Raw genomic sequence first — 27,840 nt, forward strand, 5'->3', positions numbered from 1 at the left:
CAGCAAACTCTTACAGAATGTTTTTGAAGTCTTAATCAAAATATGTAAAACAAAAGGTCAGAAATCTGGGGTTTTTTTGTTTGTTTTATTGCGTGGTTTTGTTTTTGTTTGTTTGTTTTGAGACACAGTCTTGCTATTGTCACCTGGGCTGGAGTGCAATGGCAGGATCTCGGCTCACCGCAACCTCTGCCTCCCAGGTTCCAGCAATTCTCCTGCCTCAGCCTCCTAAGTTGCTGAGATTACAGGCATCCACAACCACACTCGGCTAATTTTTGTATTTGTAGTAGAGATGAGATTCCACCATGTTGGCCAGGCTGGTCTCGAACTCCTGACCTCAGGTGATCCGCCAGTCTTGGCCTCCCAAAGTGCTGGAATTACAGGTGTAAGCCACTGCACCAGGCCAGAAATCTTTTTTCAACACAACAATCTAGGAATAGAAGGGAACTTCCCTAAACCAATATAAGCCATCTATAGAAAACTCATATACTTTCCCCTAAAATTGAGATCAAGACAAGGATATCTGCTCTCACCACTTCTGTTTAACATTGTATTGGTGTTCTAATAAGGAAATTGTACAATAAAAAGAAATAAAAGTCATCTATATTGGAAAGGAAGAAGTAAAGGATCTCTACTTGCAAATGATGTAATCTTGAATATAGAAAATTCTAAGGAATACACACACACACACCACAAACTATTAGAACCAGTAATGAGTTGAGCAGGGTTGAAGAATGTGAGACTAACACACAAATATCAGGTGTACTTCTACATTCTAGCAAGGAACAATCAAAATAAAATTAACAAAATAATTTTATTTATAACATTATCTAAAAAAATAAAATTCTCATGAGTATTTTTAATAGAAGAGTTTAAAAACTACACTGAAATCTGTAAAACCACTGCTGAAAGTAACTAAAGAGACCAAAATTAATGGAAAGGCATCTTGTATTCATGTATAGGAAGGCAACATTGTTAACATGACAGCACTTCCTGAATTTATGTGCATATTCAACACTGTTACTATCAAAATCCCAGTTAATATTTTGCAGAAATCGATAAGCTAATTCATGTGGTAATGCAAGAAACCTCAAATACCCAAAACCATCTTTACAAAATACAAATTTGAAGTATTCACACTTCCTGATTTCACATCACATGTCCTAATTTCACAACTTAACTGCAAAGCTACAGTAAACAAAACTGCTTGGTACTGACAAAAGTAGACACATATTAATCAATGAAATAGAATTAAGAGTCCAGAAATAAATGCTTAAATTTACGTTAAGTTTATTTTCAACAAGGTACCAAGACCTTCCAATGGGGAAAGAATAATCTTTTGAATAAACAGTGCTGATAAAACTGGATATCCACATGCAAGAAAATAAAGTTGGACCTTTACCTCAGACCATAAATAAAAATTAACTCAAAATGAATCTAAGATCTAAATGTAAGAGCTAAAACTATAAGATTCTTAGACAAAGACATAGGATTATATTGTCCCAAACTTGGATTAGGCAATGGTTTCTTAGATGTGACACAAAAATCCAATGAGACAAGAAAGTTTAGATAAATTGGACTTCATCAAAATTAAAAACTTTCATCCTTTGAAAGGCAGTATCAAGAAAATGAAAAGATAAATACCAGAATAGATGAAAATATCTGCAAATTATATATCTGATAAAGGATTTGTATCCAGAATATATTTTTAAAAAACTTAGAATTCAATAATAAAAACAGATAAACCAATTTTAAAATGTGCTAAGGACACATTTTAAAGACATTTCTGTAAATAAGATATATAAATGGCTAATAAGCATATGAAAAGATGTTGAACATCATGACTCATTAGGGAAATGCAAAGGAAAATCATAATAAGATACTACTTTGTACCCTCTGGGATGACTATCATAAAGATGAATGGTAAGCTTTGGTGAGGAGGTGGAGAAATTGGACTCCTCATAGGTTGGTGCCAGGTACACAAAATGTTGCAACAGCTTTGGAAAATAGTTTAGAGGTTTCTGAAAACCTTATACAAGGGAGTACCATATGACCTAGTAGTTCCACTTCTAGGTATATACCCAAGATAACTAAAAATTTATCTCCACCCAAACACTTGAGTGGCATATCCATATTACAGACTATTACTCAACCATAAAAAGAAATGAAGTACTGATACGTGCAACAACAACGATCAAACTTGAAAACATCATGCTAAGTGAAAGAAGCCTTGCACCAAATGTCACATATAGTATGATTCACTTTATATGAAATGTCCAGAACAGCCAGAATAGGCAATTCCATGGAGACAGAAAGTAAATTGGTGATTTCTAGTGGCTGGAAGACGAGGAGAAGGAGGAATGACAGCTGATGGGTAAGGAGCCTCTTTGGGGGTGATGAAATGTTCTGAGATTAGAGTGGTGCTGTCTATGGAACTTTGTGAAAAAAAAAGCAGCCTGATTTTTTTTTTTTTTTTCTTTTTGAGACAGAGTCTCGCTCTGTCGCCCAGGCTGGAGTGCAGTGGTGCGATCTCGACTCACTGCAAGCTCCGCCTCCCAAAAAAACCCTGAATTTTGCATAATAAAAGGGTGAATTTTATGATATGTGAATTATTTGTCAGTAACACTGTTTTGTTTGTTTGTTTTTGAAATAGAGTCTTGCTCTGTTGCCCAGACTGGAGTGCAGTGGCACGATCTTGGCTCACTGCAACCTCTGCCTCCCAGGTTCAAGTGATTCTCCTGCTTCAGCCTCTTGAGTAGCTGGGATTACAAGCGCACACCACCAGGCCCAGCTAATTTTTGTATTTTTAGTAGAGACGGGGTTTCACCATGTTGGTCAGGCTGGTCTCGAACTCCTGACCTCGTGATCCACCTGCCTCGGCCTCCCAAAGTGCTGGGATTACAGGCATGAGCCACCACGCCCAGCCTTGTTTTGTTTTTAAAGTCCAGAAAGAAATGATGAGATGAAAGAATCTCGTCTTGATCTGGACATTACATAAGTATCAAGCAAAGTAATTTTTAAATGAGGATTCTTTCTCTAGATTGCTGAAAATAATATATAGCTTCCTGATAGTGGCAAAGACTGTTGACTAGTCAATAACTTAATTTCTTCTTATTTTATGATTTTAAAAAACACAATTATTATTTGTGACCATACGAGTGAGCTCTGACTAGTCATAGAAAGGAAAGCAGTAGTGAGGTGTACTTTTTTTCCACTCTGGCCCAGACAATGCTCTCATGTAAGATCCTGCATAATCTTTACCATTCATTGGCTTGATAGAAACAAGCACAAAGAAAACCATATGGTGAAGATAGCATAGTTACAGTAAAAGGGGCTGACATAATGAAACAATTACAAGAGAGCCTCTGAGAAAATCACTAGTATCACTCCAATATTTAAATAAGCTAAAACTAAACTTTTGTACATTTTCCCACTAGGATATTGGAGTTTACCCATTACTCCAGGTAGTACTATTTTTTGTTTGTTTGTTTTGTTTTGTTTTACTATAAAACTATTCTTATTAGAGAGATTCCAAAATTGGTAAAACAATTACAGGAAAATCAAAATAATCAATCAGAAGCATTACATGGAGACAATTATTTTGCTTCAGGTAAAAGAGTTTGTATTCCAGAAAGAAAATGAGACTGACTCTGAATAGTCATAAAAGTGTCTCCCAGCATTCACTATATAGGCTATATATAAAAAAATAAGCAATTGACCATTTAGATGGCAAGTTTATCATTTTAGCTTCTTAAAAACTTTAAAAATGAAATTTCTTACCATAATTGGTAGTAATATAAACTTCTATCACCTTAATTTTTTGATAGGAAAAATTGTTAAAACTCTGATGTGAAAATACTTGAAGCCAGTTTTACAATTTGCTTCTTCCTAAATTCTTTGTTCCAGTAAAACTTAAATATTTTATGTTTAGTTCTACAAGTTCAACCTATAAAAAGCAAAGACAAATTACTATACCTATTCCCTTCACACATGTAATTTTCAAAATTACAATCCAATATATTTAATTATCTACAATTACTCTGAAATTGTTCTTCAAAAATAAAATGCATTATTGTAATAGGAAATCATACTTCAAATGTGAGAAGGGAAATTGCATTCAGAAATGTTTGTCGTTTATATTTGATTTATTTGAGTACTAAACTGTTAACCTAAATTACACATTATATATCATGAAAATTGAGGTATAGCCTAATTCTATTCAGTTGTTTTGGATGGTTATCATGAAAGCCTGTGGTTGTTTTTTGCAGTCTCAGATAAAATATATCATTTTAATGGTGAACAAAAAAACATGGCAAGGCCATTTTGATGCAGAGTTATTGATATTTTTAAAAAATCATCAAACAAGTGGGGTTTTTTGTTTTTTAATTATTAAAATGTATACACATCAAACTGCCATGATTCACATCCCATTCGTGATTACTCCCTAACCCTAAGCCTTAAGGTTAAGACTTAAGTATTGACTTAGTGTTGTGTTTAATGTTGAGCAGAGGGTTAGGAATGGGATAAGGATGTTATTTATTCACATTACTTGTTAATAAGAATGCCAAAAATTCTAGTAGCCCAACCACATCCATTAACTCACCTTGAAGCCTCTACTTTCAAACTCATTCCAGGGAAGACCATTTTTCACTACGTTTACTCCTCATTCTTGACCTACTTCCCATATTTTCTTTTGTGAACTACTATAAAAGCATCATCATTTATTGTCTTGCTTCAATCTTACCTGTTGCAGCAAATCAACATAGAGGATCCTTTAAATACATAAATTAATTCCAGTACCTTTAATACTCAAAACAGTCCGCTGACTTCCCACAAACTTGAAAAGAAGCCCAAACTTGATCTTGATGTCAAGGCCTCACTGATGATGAGAATAGGGTCACTGGCTACACCTCTAATCACACCATCTACGGCTCTTTTCCTTCTTTATTCTAAAAGAGCCACACTGGCCTTCTTACTGTTTCTTTTTTTAAACTGCTTTATTGAAGCAAACATTACATAAGATTCCATTCTTTTTTTTTTTTTTTTTTTTGAGACAGGGTCTCATCATTCTATCACCCAGGCTGGAGTGCAGTGGTGCCAGCATGGCTCACTGAAGCCTCAACCTCCAGGGCTCGAGAAATCCTCCTGAGTAGCTGAGACTATGGGTGCACGCCACCATGCCTGGCTAATTTTCTGATTTTTTGCTAAGATGTTGCTTAGGCTGCTCTTGAACTCCTGGGCTCCAGTGATCCTCCTACTTTGGCCTCCCAATGTGCTGGGATTACAGGCATGAGCCATCATGCCCGGCCCATTCACTTTAAGTGTACATTCGTTTTAGTAAATTTATACTATTCTGCAAATATTAACTCTGTCTTGTCTTAGAACACTTCCTTTATTTCAAAAAATTTATCTTGTGCTCATTTTCAGTTAATTGTTCTCCCATTGACAGTTTCAAGTGACTGCTGATCTGCTTTCTACAACTCTAGTTTTCTCTTTTGTGGTAATGCAATATAATGGAATCATACAATACAAATAAGCTGTTTGTGTCTGGCTTCTTTCATTTCACATAACGTTTTTGAGGCCTGTCTATGCTGTAGCATATATGGCATTCATTCCATTTCATAGGCATGCTGCATTTGTGTATCCTTTCACCACTTTATTGACCTTTGAATTTTATCTTGTTATTGCCTATTTTGAATAATGCTCCTATGAACATTAATATCCAAGTCTTCGTATGAACATATATTTACATTGTTCTTTGGTAGATTCTATTTCACATTCAATAAAGCTCCCAGTTATCAAATAGTTATGTGACTTGTGTATTTAACTTTTTAAGAAACTGCCAAACTGTTTTTCAGAGCAGCTATGCTATTTCACATTCCCACCAGCAATATATGAAGGTCCAGTTTCTCCACATTCATGCAACACTTGATACTGTCAGTTGTTTTCATTATAGTTATTCCAGTGAATATATAAGGTATTTCATTGTGGTTTAATTTATGTCTCTCTAATAATTACTTAGGTTTAGAATTTTTTTATGTATTCAGTTACCATTGGTATATCCTCTTTGGTAAACTGTCTCAAATATTTTGCTCATTTTTTGAAAACTGGATTGTTTGTCTCCTTGTTATTAACTCGTACATGCTCTTTGTATATTTTGAATATGCGGTTTTAGCACATAAAATTTTGCAATTATTTTCTATTCATCTGTAGCTTCTCTTCATGTTCTTACATTTAATTAATTGCATTTTATTTTAACTTTGAAGAAGTCTTCACTACTTTTTGAACAAACTAAATGAGGCTTAACTTCCTTACTCTTCATTTTGCTGAAAAAGCTCTGTCTCTGGCTCTCACTCTCTCATTTTCTTCAAGTCTCAGCTCAAATGTCACTTTCTCAGAGAGTTCTTTATCTGATATGCTTTATGTTGTGGTCATTAGTGCTATCTAACCAACATATTTAGGCTTCCCCACTTCCTAGGTACCCTGTGGTTGGGTAGAGCATGCGACTAGTTTTGGGCAATGAGTTACAAGTAAAAATGAGACATGTCACATTTCCTGGTTCTAGTCCCTCCAGAATTTTCTTTTCCCTTAAGCACAATGATAAACAACAGTCAAGGTGGTGCCTGTTCCTTCACCCTGGGTCTATGAGTAATTTCAATAAGCAGCGGTGCTCTGTTTATACCAATGTACATATGGTATAAACAGGAAAAAAATCTTTGTTTATAAAGACAGTAAATTTTAGAGGTGTATTTGTTACCACAGCATATTCTGATTGACATGCCTTCCTGAATAACTTTCCTATGGAAATTCTCTGTCCACTTACACTGACCTAGAACCTGACATATGTCTGCCTTGCCTTCCAGCACAGAAATTCTATTAAGGTAGGGATATCGTTTGATTCACTGCTATACCTGTACACCTAAAACAGCCTTGCACATAATAAATACTTGTGAAATATATGTCAAATAAAAATATGGCCTAACATCAAGAAAGGTGTGCTAAATTGGACATATCAAAACAAAACATATTCTTTAAAACAACATCCTAGAATATTGCCAGATTTTATTTTCTTCTGATTGTTTGTTCAAAGCAGCAAAGTTTGATTGTATCTAGAATTGGACTTCCATTGCTAAAAGTTTTTATCTTTGATAAAACTTATAAATAAAACACTAAATGGAAAATTATTTAATTCCTCTAAGACTGCTACTCTAGGCATTCTATACATTGCTTGCTAAGTAGAGAACTTGGGCAATGCTTCCAAATGTAAACACCTATTAGTCTTGCATTATGTTTTAATCAACTGTCACCAAGGAATTATATTCTTAGCTAGACATGGCAAGGCATTATTTTACCTTGATGTGTCAGCATTTCTATTCATCTATTTCTTCATAGCCTGCTCACCTCCTCTGTGTCCCATTATTAATTTGTAATAGATTGATCACGTCAACTACTTTTTTCCCCCTTCCATTATAAATGAGTGTCTTGACTAGACCAGAGAAGGAACATAGACGTTGCTGTTGTATAGAGTTAAGACCTCAACCTTATGCCTATTCCGACAATAGTCACATACGACCTTCCCTCCTCAGGACTGCACACTTTAGGCACAATCTTCCTTCACTGATCCCCTCTCATGAACCTTGGCTCACTTCCTCAGTTTCATCATATATTGGCTCAAATTTGTCCTTCATTACAGGCAATCCCTACTCACTCTGTGTCAAATTTAAATACATCCTCGCTCTTGACACAACTTAATACCACTTCCTTATTTTATTTTTCTCTTTAGCACTTATTTTTATTTTTCTCTTTACTATCTGGTATGTTATTTCTTGAATATTTAATTATTTATTCTATAATACTGTGGAGAAAAAGATATCTGAATTTACAAATATTTGCATCTCTCTCTTTTTTGAACATTATGCCTATGTCATTGCCTGGTGCATTGTGAAAAATGAATACATATTTGTTGAATGAATGAACCAACTTACTCTAATAAGGACTAGGAATCTCCCTGAAGGAGTGGACAGAGAAGATGAGGACAAAAGGCTTTTAACAATGATGTCCAGGTCTATACAAATATTTTTAATATACTGGGATACCCTAACAGAGGAAAAATTGCAGTTTATATTGAGCAAAAACTCATTATAAGGAAAGATACTATGACAAGGACTAAGAACATGATTCAGTGACAAAGACTGAGATTAGCCATCAGTGGTAGTTATGCTTCAGCATAAAACCCACCTTTGGGTATCAGTAGTAGCTCATGGATATTGAAAGAGGTGCACCACACTTCTATCTATAACACTTAGGGCACTTATGAAGCTAAAGCCTCCGTCTCACTTCATTAAAACGACTATGAGCAAGTCAAGCCTCCATATCCATAAGTGGTATCTAGTATCAGTGACAGGTGGCTGATTTTAAACTCCACCAGCACCAGATCTGTAGAGATGCAACAGAACTATATTCCACCACTACCTGGGTTTTGCTTCATAAAGGAAGAAATGTTATGGCTTGTGTAAAATTGATATTGCAGAGTGCACACTTGACTAACTGTGAAAGTGACAGAAAAATTCACCATTGACTATTGGCATTCTGAAGCTCAAGTAATCTTACTGTGCAAGCCCCCACGGAAGAGTAATGAAAAAGGCAAATTCTCCTTCCCACTTCTTATTTGTGACAACTAAATATACATGACTGAAGCACAACAGTTGGTGTTTGGTTCCACTGGCACTGGGAATGGTTTCTTTTGAGATATACACATATGTACAATATATAAATATGGGTGGCAATTGGTAGTTTTGATGATGGAAACAACATTCTAGCTGAGGGAGCACTTCTGTGGAATGTTAGAGACTCCTAGTATGATTATCTACACTTAGCATCAATGAACAACAATCAAAACAAAACTGCAGGCATTCAAGATTCTTGAAATTGCTTGAGGAAAAAAACCTCTGGAATAAAAATCAGTATCCCTTCAATCATGGAGAAAATGGCAAAGAACTTTTTATATTTGGAAGTCAAAAATGTCACCACCAACTGGTAAAATATAATAGAAATCACAACAAATTCTCAGGGATCTATGCTTGAAATCTCTCTCATTTTCTCTGTGTATACATATATACATATATATATACACACACACACACACACATATATATACACATATGTATATGTATATGTATACTTTTAGAGATGGGGTCTTGCTCTGTTGCTCAGGCTGGTCTTGAACTCCTGGACTCAAGTAATCCTCCTGCCTTGGCCTCCCTAAAGGGATTATAGGCATGAGCCATCACATCTGACCTATAGTTTATATTTTAAGCATAGGGTTTTTATGAACTAAATTTTTATAACGTGGCTGCCATCAATGCTAACTTTCCACTGTACACATACAGGCAATATAAAATTTTAAGACAGCATCTTCAGTTGAGTACTGGAAAATAGATTTGTACTTATTATCTACTTTCTTCAGGAATGGTTGCAAAATCTTGTCTGCTGTGGCATACGGGGTCGTGGTAGGGGGCTTGAAAAATATCCTGAAGTTCTGGATAGGAAAATTAAGACTTCCAGGCAAGTACCATTATGTAGTCTTCCTCACTGGAGAGAAATTATTACTGCAATAGCTTCTGTGCCACAGGCTATTAAATGATGTCACTAAGTGTTCCAGTCATCAAATTGTTTTCTGCTTTATCATTTAATTCTATGTTTGTTAGTCTGGCACAGAAGAAGAGAAAGTAATATTATTACTTACCTCCCCTCTCAACTGGGATTTATCCTCCATGCTGAAATCTACATCACCACTATTAATGATTATACCAATACAGAGCTAAGTGTAGTCAACTCAGAATTTACCTTATATGGGTACTCTACCTTGAAGACAATCTAGAGTAAATTGTACCCATTCAACCAACCTAATTATTTCTAGGGATACAGAGTTCATTTCCTATTTTTCCCTACCCTATTCTTGCATGTAGACTACAGAAGACCTCAAACTCAAATGATTGAGTAAATCCAAAGTCAATACAAAAAATCTGAAATCTAAAATGCCAGAGGGAGATTTATGCAGTCACCACATCCGACTCACCTACAGGGCAAGGAAAAAAGGATTTCGTAAAATTTTTCTAAAGATGCAAATAAAGAGTGAACATACTTTTTAAAAAATGTGTTATGAACTGTCTCTTCAATGTGAGAGACTGAACTACTGTTGTGTATAGGGGTGATAATTATACTAAAGAAATCCAAAAAGAAAGAAATATGATTTGGGAACTTTAAAATGATCACAGAAAATATTGCAATGTTTTGTATTAGATCTTCTTTTTCTACACTGAAGTCAATAATCCAGAACTGGTGTTTTAAACCTGTCCTACACTACTACACTTTCACAAAAGAAATGTTTCTATTAATATGTGATTAGACAATATAAACTTTCCCATTTGCAGACTCTGTAATACATTTTAATAGAAAGACGTAAATTTGACTAAAAAATGAGAATTCATGTTTTTAAAAAATTCATGTTGTTTTTAAAAACCTTTCATCAAAAATTATTTGAAATGGAGAAATTTAAAACTATTTAAAATGTGTGGGTGTCCTCAGGTTTAAAAATGCACGTACATATTTTTTTTTCTGTTAAGTAACCAATTATTCTGCTTTAAAGAAAGAGTCAGTGAAGAGGCTCAAATAATAGCTCAGTTCATTTCACATAATTGAAAATAACCATATTTTACAACATATATATGCTTAGTTAAATTTCAAGCATTATCTAAAACCTTATTCCCAGCTATTGTCATAGCAAATTGGACTCTGTTTACTCCTGCAAATATTCACCATGTTGATAATAAGAAGGGGACATTACAAAGGTAAATATTAGGTGCCACAGTTCACACTACCCTTTAAAAATAGAAATATGGAGGTGCAGCCAACATTAGAAGTCACCCAATGCCATCACTCATGAGTACTTAAGTAGGCACTTTCATGTGACATTAGCCCTTCTCTGTGGTTTAAATTCCATTGGATGATTACAGGAGAAGGAAGCCTCTCAGCAAGCCAGATTGCTGCTTTCATCCCAGTTAGATTGCTGCTTTCATCCCCTCATTTCATAATAATCCACTATAATGAATTCACAGTAAAGATTCATAATAGATGCATAGCAGCTGCCTTTTCAAACTTAAAAGCTCTACTGTAAAAAATTCTGCCCTATTAGAGATGACAGAATTATGTATTTATAAAATATCACAAAACTGATTTATGGTTTGTATTAACAAAATAACAACCAATTTCTTGCCAAATATTTCTACTCCTGAGATTTCAACTAAAATATATATTTTTAAAAGGGGCAGAAAAGCCCTGAATCTATGACTCTGACTCATTTAACATCAACTGATTTAAATGTGAAATTATGAGACACATTTGTTGTTCATGAGATCTTCTGTTGTCTCAATATTTCATATGATCATGACTATTTATTTTTGCTTATATAAAGCTAATTATAGTTTCATGCTGACAGCTACAGAAAATAAATGATGTTACCTTTAAAGCTTTAAAAAAGGTCTGAATTTTGATAATTCACCCTGGGATCAGTTTGTGCAGGAAATATATTATGTCTGAAGCTTTTGAGACATTGTGATTTATAGAAATTATTATTTTTCTCAGTAATTTTTCTCTAAAAATCATATACATTATTGAATAGAATCAATGGAGGTAAAAGACAAGTTCCTAATCTTAAATCACTGATCTCTTTGTATTATCTTCTTAAAAAAGATTCAAAAATAATATGTTTCCAAAGAATATATTGTGTCACGATTATCACATTCATAAAGGTGACAATATTGCTTAGTCACATACTTGGTTGCCATGGTTATACAGAAAAAAACTAGATAGTTACACACCAACATGTTGATAAAGACTGTTTCTGGGTTGTTAATCTTTGCTTTCTATATTGTCTCTCATTTGTTTGTTTGTTTCTAAATTGAAAATGTATAACACAAAAAATAAAAATTGTAAGCTCATCTAGTCATCTACATATTAAAGTAGCCTAACAAAAATAGTTTAGAGGTTTTGATACACCCTCTAACGAACATGAAAAAAATAAATATATAGCAAGACCCTTCAGACTTTCCACTAACTGTAAAGTCTTAGCCTGGGAAATGAATAAAACATAAAATGCTACTAATTCACTTGAAAATGGAAAACTAACTAAGACACTGAAAATAATTATATCAAAAAAGTGACTCATAAAGGATGAAGAATATGTTTAGTTTTCATACTATCCAGACTTTCCTATGTTATACTTTGCACCTCTGTTTGTTGCACAAAGAATTCAGAATTTCTGGCAGACATTTCAGGATTTACCATTTTTAGATTTTGCTGTAATATTTTTTAAGTGAATATAAAACAACAACAGAAAAGAATATGTTGTTCTAGTGATAAAAAACATGTCTCATAAACTTCGTATAATTGAGATAATGATTGCAATCATCAGGTATGTCAAATGTGAAAATCATTAGGTGTGAAAAAACATCAGTCATAAGACTTAAGCTTGTCAAATATGGATTTAAATGCGAATTAAAAGAACAAAATTAAAGCACAGGAATGAAAGCCTGGCTATATCATCAAACATCCTCAAAGGTGAGGTATAATTAAGTAAATTATAATATTTTTAGTCTTCTCAGTAAAGAATGTTCTTTGTATAACGTGAAAATATATTTTTCTGACATATTTAAACTTCCATTACATTTGCAAGTAGGCTCAAGGAAATACTGCTATATAAGTGTGTTGAGAATGAAATTACCCCACTACTGCCTTGCAAGTTATGTATTTGTCAATTTTTAAGAGAAAAAAACTAAGGAGACTTACTCAAGATGTACAGCAATGGACAGAATTACAGATCAAGTCCCTGCCTTTCTGATTCCAAAAGTCAGATGTCAGACTGTTTCCATTTCCATTATACCATTCTTTTTTTTTTTTTTTTTTTTTTTTGAGATGGAGTCTTGCTCTGTCACTGTCACCCAGGCAAGAGTGCAGTGGCGCGATCTTGGCTCACTGCAAGCTCTGCCTCCAGGGTTTGTGCCATTCTCCTGCCTCAGCCTCCCAAGTAGCTGGGACTACAGGCGGCCACCACTGCACCCGGCTAATTTTTTGTATTGTTCGTAGAGGCAGGGTTTCACCGTGTTAGTCAGGATGGTCTCGATCTCCTGACCTCGTGATCCGCCTGCCTCGGCCTCCCAAAGTGCTGGGATTACAAGCGTGAGTCACCGCACCTGGTCCCATTATACCATTCTTTATTCAAATCAAACAAATAAAAATTGTTTAAGATACAAATTTTCAATATCTAGTCAATTTCAAGAAGAATCAATGAAATTACTCATAAACACATGGAATATCAAATCTGAAGGAATCTTGGGAGTTATCTAATCCATACATCTCATTTAGTGACTAAAGTATTGAAAGAGTTATCCGAAAGATCAAAGGACATAAAGAAGGGGGGTGATATCATTTTACTATCAATCTGGTATCTCAATAGCAACTGCTTGAGTTTCCTCCAACATGAAGGTGTAATTGCAATGCAGTGTACTTTCAAGTCTTCATTTCCTTCTCTTTTACTTGTTTCTGTCTTTTGCATCCGGGGAATGAAGCATCTGTTGCCAATTAGGCTCATCAGCACTCTACCATGGAGTCCCCGCTGATCCACTCACTCTTGTTAGTTGATCAGCAGGGGCATATGGCTGCTTGGGATGGGATTTTAACTTCAACCCTGCCAAGGTCCATGCAGGAACCATTCATCCCACTGCAGTGATCTGTGAGACTAAGTACATATGCGCATCAAGGTTCTGATGCCATGGTAACCAGTGGGTAAGGAAGTCGTTAAGAACACAGAGTAGTACTTGGAACTTCTGCACGTTTTCGTGGCTGCCAGCTGAGAGATGCAAATACTGTTTTCTAAACACCACCTACAGCTACTAGGAGTCAACAGGATATAGTATTTCATCAGGAAGTAGTATTACAGATCAAGACAGAAAATACCATTTTGTTTGCACTTTTATGAATATTTGAGAAGAAACCTTTTGCTATGTATTTTGATTTTTGTTACATCTCCTCTATACAACATTTAAACATTCTCATATATTAATATTTAGGTTTGCATGTTATGGGATAAATATCTTTCAATTTCTCAACACTCTGTGGTTCATATATCATATGATAGACGGTACATACATTTGCAAAGTCCACATAACTTTTTTCAATTCAATTCTAGATTATTTAACTAGTTTATGAACATTTGAATATATATATATGTTGTAATTGACATAAAAGGGAGTATAAAATTGACTAAATTTTATCCAGTCACATTGTGACAACACTATAATTACTATCAGCATTTTCATTGTAATAAATTTTTTAAATTATCTTTTTTCTGTATATTTCTGTCTTTGACATTCAGAGTGAGTTACAACTTTGGTCTGGATTATAACATGGTATGTGCTTACAATGATCATCCAAATGAATACTAAATATCTATCTGTTTGCATAGATATGTGTATTTGTACATGTGTATATATATTCATTTAAACTATTATTTGGGTTGAATACAGTTATATATAAAACTGATTTAATATAATATCTTAACAAAATATAAGAGCTTTTGAAAAGACAAAAATCAAGATATATTTTTTCATGCTAAGGGTTTTTGGAAGTCTTCTGTTCTCCCATCTCCTTTTAATAGTATAACTGAAGAACCTTCTGTAAACTCTCTCAAATCCTTTCAGAATGAAGCAGATAATAAATATGTATATAAGTATAATAATTTACATGGTTATTAGATTAAGTGGATACAAACCTGATTCTGAGAAGAAAAAGGATAGAATTTCATTTTTGCTGAAAAATGTTTATCACTAAAACCAAATGTAGCCATGATAAAGGAATCACTGTCAGAACAAAAACTACTAAAACTATATTACCTTTTAGAATATTTGCCATTGTCTAAGTGAGTAAAAATTCACTAAAGGTATACTTATGAGCCCATCAATATTTTGTCCAGTGAAAACGAAATATCTGATAAGCTCATAATGATGAGTTTGTATTAATTTAAGACAGCATAGTAAATATATAAATTTAATGAATTTAAATTCTAATATCTGTACTAAGTGTCTAAGTGTTTGAATACGAAAACATTAATTGTTGAGAAAACTTTGGCTCTGTATTGGGCACATCTATTACCCACACGTAGACAGATTTTGGACACTTTCTTCATCATAACAGAAACCACTGTTGTCATGTTAGTAGGTAGCTTTTAGAATAAATGAATAAACGGTATACCTTTAAACAATTTTATTGCAGGCCGAGACAGAAGAATTCAACAATGCAAAGATTGACATTCACCACATGCTCTCTTTGATACTTGAGAGAACCCAACTAACAGATATGTTAAACTTCCATTTCTCAAAGCCTAAGCTAGATTCCTATATTATTACATCTGGTCTATATCATCTTGCCTCCCCTAGAGTTATGCTTTTGCAGTTAAGACATAAAGTTATGTCTTCAGCTTTTCTTTCATTCTTTTTCACCAGAAACATCAACTTAAATTGTTCATATCTTTTACAATCCTGCTGTCAGAGATATTTGGATATTAAATGATGTTATATTTCTTGAAGAATCAGCCATAGGATTGATTTCTCTTTAAGCTTAGTACTTGGAAAAAGTCTGTCTCTGCAAATGAAATTGTACTTCTTTATTGTACAAGAATTACGCATGGCTTTTTGGTGTGTTTTTTGGTTTTACTTTGGCTTCCAGGATTTTGAGAGCTAAATCCAATTCTCAGTGAATGTAACAAACCTTTCTGGGTTGCTGGTACAGTGATCTTTCTTCTATTTATGATATAAGGTCCCTAACATTTCTGGGCCTACTACTCCTTTGAGGACATAATCAAAGTTATTAAGCCACTGCCAAGATTAACGAGCACATACACAAAAAACTGAACATAAACTTTCAGGGATTTCAGTGACCTTAACCATAGGTTAAGTGCTCTTTTAAAATGATCTCTGATCCACCTTTTTGTTTTAACATCACAGGGCTAGTGTTTAATCTTATAAGATTATTTAGAACTTCCTTAGCAGAAAACAAGTTCTGAATTATAAATTCAAACAATTTGAATATAAATAAAATAAATAGAAATAATAATACAGCAATAATATTAAAATATTGATAATAATAAAATACACAATACCAATAACTTCTTAAAGGATCATTAATCTCAAAATTAATAAATTTACTTCTTGTTTATACTATATTTTCTTTCCTTCCTTCTGCTAAGAGTGGATATTGAAAAGGCAAGATTATACACAAAGACCAAAGGTTTATAAACTACATCCTAAATATTAGCAGTATATTTCTTTACATCCCCTTCACCACAGTCTTATTTCAAGCTACCAAGCCCTAGTTATGCCACATAATAAGTCCTAAATTTCTTGATTGTTCACTGAGAACCTTGATATCTATGGAATCCTAGAATCATTTTGAATCTCTATCCAGCATCAGGGCTCATATTATGCTTTGTTATTCCATCCAATACACTGAAATCCTGAAAAGTCACAGATAACTATTATCATCTTATATTTCTCAATTGGAAATGTTGTGGTAAGTTGATTTTCTAAAGGCAGCTCCTTGATATAAAGATTTTTTCTTTTACAGAGTCCAATTCACATTCTTAAATTCACATTCTTAGGGATCATTTAAAAAACTACAATCTGTGTGTGTGTGTGTGTGTGTGTGTGTGTGTATGTATGTTTTAAGATGGCCGACTAGGATGTCAGATACCAACTCCCCTCATAAGGAAGATCAAAGTTACAGGTGAATGGTCATGATCCAAATGAAGAGCTGAAAGAAGAGAGCCAGGACCTGTCAGAGAGCCCATGGGAACAAGGTAGGGTGCAGAAAAGCAGCAAGGATCTGGCAGAGATTGACTCTCAAGGAACTCAGAACCCCATGAAAAGGGTAATAGCAGGGGCTTCTCTACTCCCCTTAGCCCTACAACAATCTGATAACCTCCAAAATGTTGGGGAACCCGTCTACCCTGGTGACTCCAGGCAATGATGTTGGTGGCAATTTGAGAAGTTCCTGGAGACAGAGATCCAGGTGGCTAGCTCACATAGGTGCAGCTGCACTCTGCACAGGCCCAAACTGAGATGGTTGTTACCATACTGGTTGCACACCCGTTGTGGGCCACTGCCCTGCCTGGGGAACCTCATCCCTTAAGTTGCTGCATCAACAGATCCCCTACAAAGATAACCTGCTATGACTTTGACAACCATAGGGGACTGGCGGGTCCCTGGGGGAGCTAGCTGTGTTTCCCTGGAAAGCTCATCCTCAGCAAAGGCCAGCTCTAGGGGATATGGGAGCACATCCCAGCAAAGCCAACCTTGAGAAAAAGGAAATGTGGGCATAGCTCTGGCCACCAAAGAGGGTGGCACCATCAACCATGAACAGATGTGGTGAGAAGGTCATCTCCCATTTCCCCTCCCACTGTTGAAGTTGTAGCAGAGGCTCTCACCACTGTGGGCCAGCAGATGTGCACTTGGAAACAGCCTTTCCAGTGCTTTTCACCATGGCTGTACCCCCATTGAAAGTGAGCTGGCATTTCATGGGCTTCCGGGAAGGGTGGTGCCAATTGCCCCCTCTTTACACAGAGTAGCAATGTCCCAGCAACAGAGGGCAGACAAGCCACAGAGCTGTCTGCTCTGGACCGAGGAAAGAGGTTCTGCTCTTCCCCAAGCCCATATTGGTGGTAGCCGCCAGAGGAACATGATCCCTAGCTGGGGCAAGGAGCCAAAGGACAATGTCTATATGTACTGACTGTCATAAGCCTTATGATAGGGACATGGTAGGAAAGCAGATTGCATTCCTGCTTGCCCAGGATGAGGAGCTGATGCCGACACCCACCACCGTACCCTCAAGACCTCAGTGCACCCCAACACAACCTCCCCTGCCTCCTCTGTCAGGACCAGAGCCTTCACTCACTGTGAAGCTACTAGAGAGCAAGCCAGTACCTACTGGTAATCTCCACTTAACCGGACAGAAGACTGAACTGCACCACCAAATAAAAAGCTTGCTGTTCAGAAGGGTGGTAGTGTATGAGATAGGCTCCCTGAAATCTCCACACTCTCAGCCGCATGGGAGATAGTGTGTTGGCTCACCTGTCCAATACATCACTACGACAAGCAGCATTTAAGAAAGCCATCACACAGACCGGGCGCGGTGGCTCACGCCTGTAATCCCAGCACTTTGGGAGGCGGAGGAGGGCGGATCACGAAGTCAGGAGAATGAGACCATCCTGGCTAACACGGTGAAACACCGTCTCTACTAAAAATACAAAAAATTAGCCGGGCGTGGTGGCGGGCGCCTGTAGTCTCAGCTACTCGGGAGGCTGAGGCAGGAGAATGGCGTGAACCTGGGAGGCAGAGCTTGCAGTGAGCCGAGATCACGCCACTGCACTCCAGCCTGGGCGAAAGAGCAAGACTCTATCTCAAAAAAAAAAAAAAAAGAAAGCCATCACACAAAAGCTATCCACAACCAAGGAACCCATTACAGAGCCTTGGTCCCCTGAAAGGACTAGAAACGAAGCCAAGAGATGATACACAACATACACTACAGTCATACCTTCAAGGGAAAAAAGAATTAAAAAAAAAGTAAGTCCCATTCAAATGATAGCAATTTTAAAAATAAGAAGTGACATCTCCTTCAGATGAAAGGGAACTAGCACAAAAAGTTCAGCAGTGCTAGAAGATGAGTGTTTTGACACTCCAATGGACCAGACTAGCTCCTAGCAATAGATGGTAACCAAAATGAAAATTCTAAAGTGACAAATAAATTCAAAATACGAATTGCAAGGAAATTCAGTGAGATCCAAAAGAAATTTGGAAACCAACATGGAAAAACGAGAAAAACAATTCAGTATCTGAAAGACAAACTAGTATACTTAAGGGAAAAAAAAAGAACTTCTGGCCTTGAAAAATTCACCTAAGAAATTTCAAAATACAATTGAAAGCTTTAAAAATATATTAGACCAAGCAGAAGAAAGAACTTTGGATATTGAAGATTTGTTTTTCAAATTAACCCAGTTAGACAAAAATAAATTAAAAAGACTTTTTTAATGAACAAAGCCTTTGAGAAATATGGGATCATATTAAATGACTAGATGTATGACTTACAGGCATTCTTGAGGAAGGAGAATAAAACATAAATAATTTGAAAAACATATTTGAGAGAATAATTCAAGAAAATTTCCCTAATCTTGCTAGAGAGGTAGATACTCAGATAAGAGACATTTAGATAACATTTACAAGATACCATACAAGATAAACCAAAGCATGTAGTCATCAGACTATCCCAAGTTCAACACCAAAGTAAAAAATCTTAACGGGCTATAGAAAAGGGTCAAATCATCTATAAAGATAAACCCATCAGACTAACACTTGACTTCTCAGCAGAAAACTTACAAGCCAGAAGAGACTGGGGATGTATCTTTCTTAAAGGAAAAAATGCTGTTTAAGAATTTTATATCCTACCCAACTAACCTTCATAAATAAAGGAGAAATAAAATCATTCCCAGACAAGCAAATGCTAAGAAAATTCTTCACCACTAGACTGGCTCTACAAGAAGTGCTCAAAGTAGTTCTAAACACGGAAATGAAAGTAAGATAGTTGCTATCATAAAAACACACATAAGTACAAGTTTCACAGATTCTATAAAGCAATTACACAATTAAGACTACAAAGCAACTAGCTAGCAACACCGTGACAAGAACAAAACCTCACATATCAATATTAATTTTGAATGTAAATGGCCTAAATGTTCCACTTAAAAAATAAACTTTGTCAAACTGGATAAGAAAAAAAGACTCAACCATATGCTGCAATCAAGAGACCCACCTATGAGAAATGACATCCACAGACTTAAAGTAAAGGGGTAAAGAAAGAACTATTATGCAAATGGAAAACAGAAAAGAGCAGGGCTTGTTACTCTTGTATCAGATAAAACAGACTTTAAACCAACTAAATTAAAAAAAAAAAAAGACAAAGGACGGCATTATCTAATCATAAAGGAAGGAATTCAACAAGAAGACTTGACTATCCTAAACATATATATACTGAATACTGTACCACCCAAATGTATAAAACAAATAGTACTTAAGGAAACACGTAGCCCTACAATAATAGTGGGGGACTTCAACAACCCACTGATGACACTAGACACATCACTTAGGCAAAAACCTAACAAAGAAACTCTGGACTTAAACTGGACTCCTAACCAAATAAATCTAATGTATATCTACAGAACATTTGACCTAACAACTGCAGAATATACATTTTTCTCTTCTGTGCATTGAACATTCTCAAAATTGACCACATGTGATATGGTTTGGCTGTGTCCCCACCTAAAATCTCATCTTGAATTGTAATCCCCATAAATCCCATAATCCCCACATGTCAAGGGAGAGACCAGACGGAGGTAATTGAATCATGGAGGCAGCTTCCCCCATGCTGTTCTCATGATAGTGAGTTCCTATGAGACCTGATGGTTTTATAAGTGTTTGGTAGTTCCTCTGGTTTCATTCTCCTTCCTGCCACCTTGTAAAAAAGGTGCCTTGCTTTCCCTTCTCCTTCCACCATGATCGTAACTCTCCAGAGGCCTCCTCAGCCATGCTGAACTGTGAGTCAATTAAACCTCTTTCCTTTATAAATTATGCAGTCTCAGGTAGTTTTTTATACCAGTATGAAAATTGACTGATACAGTACTCTTGGTCACAAAGTAAGTCTCAATGAATTCAAATAAATCAAAATTATATGAAATATCTTCTTGGGTCACAGTGGAATAAAGTTAGAAATCAACACCAAGATAAAGTCTCAAAATCACGCAAGTACGTGGAAACTAAACAACTTGCTCCTAAATGGCCTTTGTGTAAACAATAAAAATAAGGCAGAAATCAAACAAAAATAGAGACACAACATATCAAGTAACCACTGAGATATGGCAAAAGTGGTAATAAGAGGAATGTTTATAGCTCTAAATGCTTACATCAAGATGACAGAAAGATCTCAAATTAACAACCTAATGTCATACCTCCGAAAAACAACAAATCAAACCCAAAGCTACTAGAAGAAAAGAAATAACAAAAATCAGAGGAGAACCAAATAAGATTGAAACCAAAAATCCATACACAGGATCACCAAAATGAAAAATTGTTTTTTTGTAAAGAAAATAAAACTGATAGACCACTAGTTTGACTGACCACAAAAAGAGAAAATATAAGCACAATCAGAAATGATAAAGGTGACGTTACAACTAGTACCACAAAAATACAAAAGATCCTCACAGACTACTATAAACATCTCTATTTGCACAAATTAGAAAACCTGGAGGAAACGGATAAACTTCTGGAAACATAAAACTTCCCAAGATTGAACCAGTAAGAAATTGAAACCCTGAACAGACTAGTAATGAGTTATGAAATTGAATTAGTAATAAAAAACCTACCAATCAAAAAAAGTCCAGTACCAGGTGGATTCATAGCCAAGCTCTGCCAGATGTACAAAGAAGAGCTGGTATTGATCTTAGTGAAAACTATTCTGCAAAAAAATTGAGGAGGAGGGATTCCTCCCTAATACTTGGAGGAATTCTACCAAACCAATATTATCCTGACACCAAAATTCAACAAAGACACAACAACAAAAAGAAAACAACAGGACAATATCCCTGATTACTATACATGAAAAAATCCTCAACACAATACTAGCAAACTGAATCCAGCAGCATATCAAAAACATAATTCATCATGATCAAGTGGGTTTTAGTCCAAGGATGCAAGGATGGCGCCCTTAATGATGAAAATCCTCAACAAACTAGGCACTAAAGACCAATCTAGGACAAACCCGCAGTCAGTATATTGAACCAGCAAAAGCTGGAAGCACCCCCGCTAAGAACTGGAACAAGGAAAGGATTTCCATTCCCATCACTCCTATTCAACATAGTACTGGAAGTCCTAGCCAGATCTATTAGGCAAGAGAAAGAAAAACAAAGGCATGCAAATTGGAAAATGAGAAAGTCAAATTATCTCTCTCTTTGCTGATGACATGATCTTATACCCATAAAAAACCTCAAAGCAATTGCAACAAAAACAAAAATAGGTGAAGGGACCTAATTTAACTAAATAGCTCTGAACAGCAAAAGAAATAATCAACTGAATAGACAACCTATAGAATGAGAGAAAATATTTGCAAACTGTACATCTAACAAAGGCCTAATATCGAGAATCTATAAAGAATTTAAACCAACAAGCAAGAAAAAAAACAAATATCCCCATTAAAAACAGGGAAAAGGACACGAACCGGTATTTCTTAAAAGATGACATAGACATGACCAACATGTGAAAAAAAATGCTCATCATCAGTAGTATCAGAGAAATGCAAATTAAAACCACAATGAGATACTATCTCACACCAATCAGAAAGGCTATTATTAAAAGGTAAAAAAAATAAAATAAAATAACATATGTTGACCAAGATATGGAGACAAGGGAACACTTATGTACCATTGGTGGGAATGTAAATTTGTTAAACTCCTATAAAAAATAGTAGGATGAATTCTCAAAAAACTAAAAATAGAACAACCATTTGACCCAGTAATGCCACTACTGGGTATCTACTCAAAGAAAAAGAAATATTTTAATGAAAAAGATACCTGCACTCATGTGATTATCACAGCACTATTCACGATAGCAAAGTTGTGGAATCAACCTGTATCCATCAATGGTGGACTGGATAAAGCAAATGTGGTACATATACACTGTAGAACACTATGTAGCCATTAAATAGAATTAAATCATGTCCTCTGCAGCAACATGAATGCAGCTGAAGGCCATTATCATTAAGAAAAATAGCTCAGAAACAGAAAATCAAATACTACAGGTTTTCACTTATATGTGGAATCTGAACAATGGGTATGGACATAAAGATGAAAATAATAGACACAGGGCCAGGAGCGGTGGCTCACGCCTGTAATCCCAGCACTTTGGGAGGCCAAGGCAGGCAGATCACCTAAGATAAGGAGTTCAAGGCCAGCCTGACCAACATGGAAAAATACAAAAATTAGCCAGGTGTGGTGGCGCATGCCTGTAATCCCAACTACTTGGGAGGCTGAGGCGAGAGAATTGCTTGAACCCGGGAGGCAGAGGTTGTGGTGAGCCAAGATGGTGTCATTGCACTCCAGCCTGGGCAACAAGAGCAAAACACCATCTCAAAAAAAAAAAAAAGAAAAGAAAAGAAAAAAGAAATAAAAGAAAATGATAAGACACCGATGACTCCAAAAGGTGGGGAGGTTGGAAGCAAGGTGGTGAAGGTTGAGATATTATTTATTGGGTACTACGTTCCCTATTTGGGTCATGGGCTCACTGGAAGCCCAAACCTCAGCATTACATAATTTGCGCATGTAACATGCCTGTATTTGTACCCCCTGAAGCTAAATTTTTTTTTTTAAATGTTATTTGCCAGCTGGGACTTGAGAAAAATTTATATTTTTTTCTATGTATATGCAGGATGTGAAGAGACAGTAAGAGAGTACAAAATAGCTTTCCCCCTTGTTAATCTCTGCACATCCAATGCAGAGAAAATAAACTAAACCGTTTTCATAAGTTTATTTTGTTTTGGCACAATTGTTCTATCATCTTATTTGGTAGCGTTACTGTTCATATTCTTGAATATTATCTTAAACATTTGATGTAAATCCAAAGTAGAGACTGAACATTCACTGGAGCTGCACTTGGCTCTTACCCACTGTGTTAGTTTCCCATGGCTTCTGTAACAAATGATTGCAGACTCGAAGGCTTAAAACAGCAGAAAGTTATTTTCTCACAGTTCTGGAGAATGGAAGTTCAAAATCAAGGAGTCTGCAGGGTTGGTTCTAGCTGGAGGCACTGAGGGAGAATGTGTTCCCTGCCTCTCTCTTACCTTCTGGTGGATGACAGCAACCCTTGGCATCCTTTGACTTGGGGCCAAATAACTCCAGTCTCTGCCTCCACCTTCACGAGACCTTATCTGTCTTCATGTGTCTCAAATCTGCCTCTCCTTTTTTAATAAAGACACTATTGACCGAATTTAGGCCCCACTCAAATTCACGATGATCTCATCTTGGAGTCCTCACCTTAATTACATCTATAAACACCCTTCTTTCAAATAAAGGCACACTCTTTGGTTCTGGGTGGACATGGATTTTGGGAAGACACTACTCAGTCTTCCACACTATCTTAGCAATTGCTTCTAAAATAGTTCTGGTATCACCTGTCATTTTCCTTTGTAATGCTGTTGCTGCTTTCATCAGATACTACTATAATCATATCTTTTAAAATAGCCTTTGTGTTTTTACTTTTACATACTTTAAAACATTATTTTTTAAAGAAAAAACAGTCATTCTTTTTCTTTTCACCAAAGCAAACAATACTGGTAGAAAACTTGAAAAACATGGAAAACCAAAAAAGAGAAAGGAAAGACTACTTGTAATCTCACTCACTCTCAGAGCCAAAATTTTTCTGTATAGTCATGCAAAGGTTTTTTACTGGTTTATTCAAACATCCATATACATTTCTTACAGTCAGAAATCATACTGGACATATTCCCTGCACATTTTATTTATCTTAAGTATTATATTCCATTTTATAACAAGAGTATGTAGTTTTCTCACATCAGAATTGGAGATTATAAACTTTAACAGACTAAAAGCAATCTTACAATAACCCCACTTCATGAGGCTGACTGCTGAGACAGGAGAACCCCAGAAGAAAAAGTTTCTCTAGGGCACACCATCTGAATGCAGAAGCTGAGAGACTTCAGAGGCATCCAGTCGCGAAATCTATCACTCATGCTAAAGACTCATTATGGGAGTCTCAAAAGAGAGGGCTCTCAGAAAAGCCAACAAAAATATCTCAGAAGACACACACTGTGTGAAGAACTGCCATAGAAAGAATACCTACTGAAAAATTCCAATCCAATAGCACCAGTATTCCCTTTATACTTCAATACTCCTCATTCCCAGCCAATTCGGGATGAATTAGAACCAGTGTAGCAAGTGGACAAAAGTAGATCAGATAATAACCCTTTAACCATTCTCAGTAGGAGGAGTGGGAGAAAGGTAGATTGAATTGATAAGAGAGGTAAAAAGTTTGACTTTTATAAAACTAAATTTTTATTACATGTGAATGAGATGGTTGTACCACCACAATTGCTGACAAAGTGCTGAGATATACAAAAGATTTGCCAAAAATGTAAAGGAAAGGTACAATAGAGGTTAGCAAAACCATTAGGGAAGGAGATTTTTAAAACTATAGACTTCAAACTTCAGCCTGTTCAATGAACAGTTAGAATTATTGTTCTACTGTTTATGCTCTTTCACACTTCCAGATGAATTCTAAAATTAATATGCCAAGTTTCAAAAAGTTCTAGTGTGATTTTCAATATTTTTCTTTACTTTTAGAGATTTTGTTTTAAAACTGCTACATGCAGAATTAAATCATCTAAAGTATGTTAACAGTTACCATAAAATAGTTATGCCTTGTACTTCACTTCTAACTTAACTTTTAAGTTAAGTGCTTCCCAGCTTTAGGACAGTATCATTGCTATAAATAGTACATCACCAAAGTTATATGGTATGTTCTTTCTGGTTGTTGGCTGATAAAATATTGTTATTTTAAAATAATTTAATATAGAGTATGGAAATATTTTTCTGAATAGAATTTATGCAGTGTTTCAACTAATATTTATTTTGTGCTTATTCTGAGAGAGTCATTGTGCAATAAGATTTTAATGATCTGAGGTGAATAAACTCCTACCCTTAAAAAGTCATAATTGAATAAGAGAATAAAACATATAAACAAATACATGTGGCCGGGCACGGTGGCTCACGCCTGTAATCCCAGCACTTTGGGAGGCCGAGGCAGGTGGATCACGAGGTCAGGAGATCGAGACCCTCCTGGCTAACATGGTGAAACCTTGTTTCTACTAAAAATACAAAAAATTAGCTGGGTGTGGTGGCAGGTGCCTGCAGTCCCAGCTACTTGGGAGGCTGAAGCAGGAGAATGGCATGAACCTGGGAGGCAGATCTGGCAGTGAGCCAAGGTAGTGCCACTGCCCTCCAGCCTGGGCGACAGAGCAAGACTCCATCTCAAAAAAAAAAAAACAAACAAACAAACAAACCAACCATGTAATAGACAGAGAATAAATTGAATGCAATCAACATGAAAACAAGTTCCACGAGAGAGAATAAAAGAAAGCAAATGGTTTTGATGAAGGCAGTCTAGGTCTTTCCAGAAAACAAGGCTCGTATGTTCAGAGACTATTTAAATTCATTTTTGAGGCTATCTAGATAGGCAACCTACAACTTAACAAGCTCAATAATTCTTACATTCTCTCTGCTACTGTGATTAAGAGGCATCCTAAAATTATAATTATTTAATTTTGAATTTATGTATAGTCCCTAACATGTGGCATATTTCCTTAAGAAGCATTCCTTTTGCATTATCTGCTCATTCTCTGTTAGGTTAAACCTTCATGTTCCATGATGCACCATCACTTTTGATATTTAGCTTGAGCCCAGATTAGTAGATAGAATAAATATTTCCTCCAACATAACTTGGCAAAATTAATGATTTTTACATAGTTTCATCTGGTAAAATAAAGCATAGTGTATATTATTCCCAAAACAGTGAAAATAAAACCTCTGTGTACCTCTGTGTTCTCAGAGGGTATTAAGGATGCCAAAGCTACTTTTAAGGACGTGTATAACTAACAGCCTTTGAATACACACAGCTCAGAAACTCTGAAGATTCTGGTGTACTAAGAGAAACTGTTCTCAGACACAAAAACTGGTAAACTTCCTGAAAGTGGACAATTTTTATTGGTGAGGAGTGTTAAAATGTTAAAAACATGACCTTAATATAGTGCCATTTTTCACCTTTGAAATTACATTTCAAAAAGTGACAATTTTTAGAAGTCACTTCTACGTCACTGTAAAGGGTCGAATTTTCTTAGTATAAATAGAATCTGCATTTACAAAACACATAAATTAGAAGGTGATTATTTACACTACAAATGATTCACTGCAGGGTTCCTTTAAGACTCTACTAGTGATTTTAAGTAACTGTTTATAGTTCATTAACTACTTCATAGAAAGACTAGAGGGAGCAGACAGCCTTAATTCCAAAGATCAACAAGAAATAAAGAATAAAATATTTGGGAAATAGACACCTGAAGTATTCGGTATGAAACATCCTATTTTTTAAGATAAGGAGCTAAAAGGAAAAATACGAGTGGCCCTATGTCATCCAGCTAGTTACCTGCATGAGCAAAGCAAAAACTCAGCTTTTTGGGTTCTCTGTCTGAAAGTCCATCCATTAAACAAAAACCAGCTAGATATGGCTTAGTTTGCAAAAATGTGACCACCAAAAGACTGTTCAGTAAGATATCAATTGCAGAGTGAAGACTTTTCATTTACAAGTATAAATCAAGAATTGTTGATTTTATCACATTCTTTATCAGATCAAAAGATAGGAATAGAAGGCTGAGCAGAAAGAATAAAATATTGTTTGACAGCTTGGCATTAAAGCACCTCTTCTAAAAAAAAATAAAATTAAAATGATATGAGAAACTAAGGGATAGCGCAACGGATGCAATAGTCCATTTTCTAATTGATGCCTTGTGTTGCAAATTGGTTTCTTCAGGAAAAAAACCTCAGATTGGCTTTACTGCCCAGAATGTAAACCTCAGATTGACTTTACTGCCCAAAATGTTTTAGGGAGTTCCCTTCAGATAAAC

The sequence above is a fragment of the Pongo pygmaeus genome, chromosome 2 (genome assembly GCF_028885625.2).
Source record: "Pongo pygmaeus isolate AG05252 chromosome 2, NHGRI_mPonPyg2-v2.0_pri, whole genome shotgun sequence".
NCBI lineage: Eukaryota > Metazoa > Chordata > Mammalia > Primates > Hominidae > Pongo > Pongo pygmaeus.